The sequence below is a fragment of the Triticum aestivum genome, chromosome 2D, assembly GCF_018294505.1.
Source record: "Triticum aestivum cultivar Chinese Spring chromosome 2D, IWGSC CS RefSeq v2.1, whole genome shotgun sequence".
In the NCBI taxonomy this organism is placed as follows: Eukaryota; Viridiplantae; Streptophyta; class Magnoliopsida; order Poales; family Poaceae; genus Triticum; species Triticum aestivum.
In genome coordinates, this window is record NC_057799.1 from 64,531,361 (window position 1) to 64,531,788 (window position 428).

Consider the following 428-nt stretch of genomic DNA (forward strand, 5'->3'; position numbering starts at 1 on the left):
TACATGCACATGCGCACGAGACGGCGGACGGGAATTGCATGATCGGCCGGGTGATCTCAGTCATTTCCCTTTATAAAACGCGCCCGCCAAACTCTTGTATTTCAACTTATGTATGTATTTGATGGAGGGATGGGTTTTCATGATATTCACTGCTTCAACTTGGCGTTGCTCACTAAATAGGCGGGGTGCCTTCTGGATAACCCCGATTCTTTGTGTGCTTCTATTCTAAAGGCAAAGTACTACCCTGATGGTGACTTGATGAGTGCTAAGCAAAGAAAAGGATCTTTTTTACATGGCTGAGCATTATGGCGGGCATTATTACCCTGAAACGAGGCTATATCTGGCGAGTGAGGAATGGACAAAAAATAAATATTTGAAAAGATGCTTGGATCCCAAACTGTGCTAATAGAATAATTGTAACACCGAGG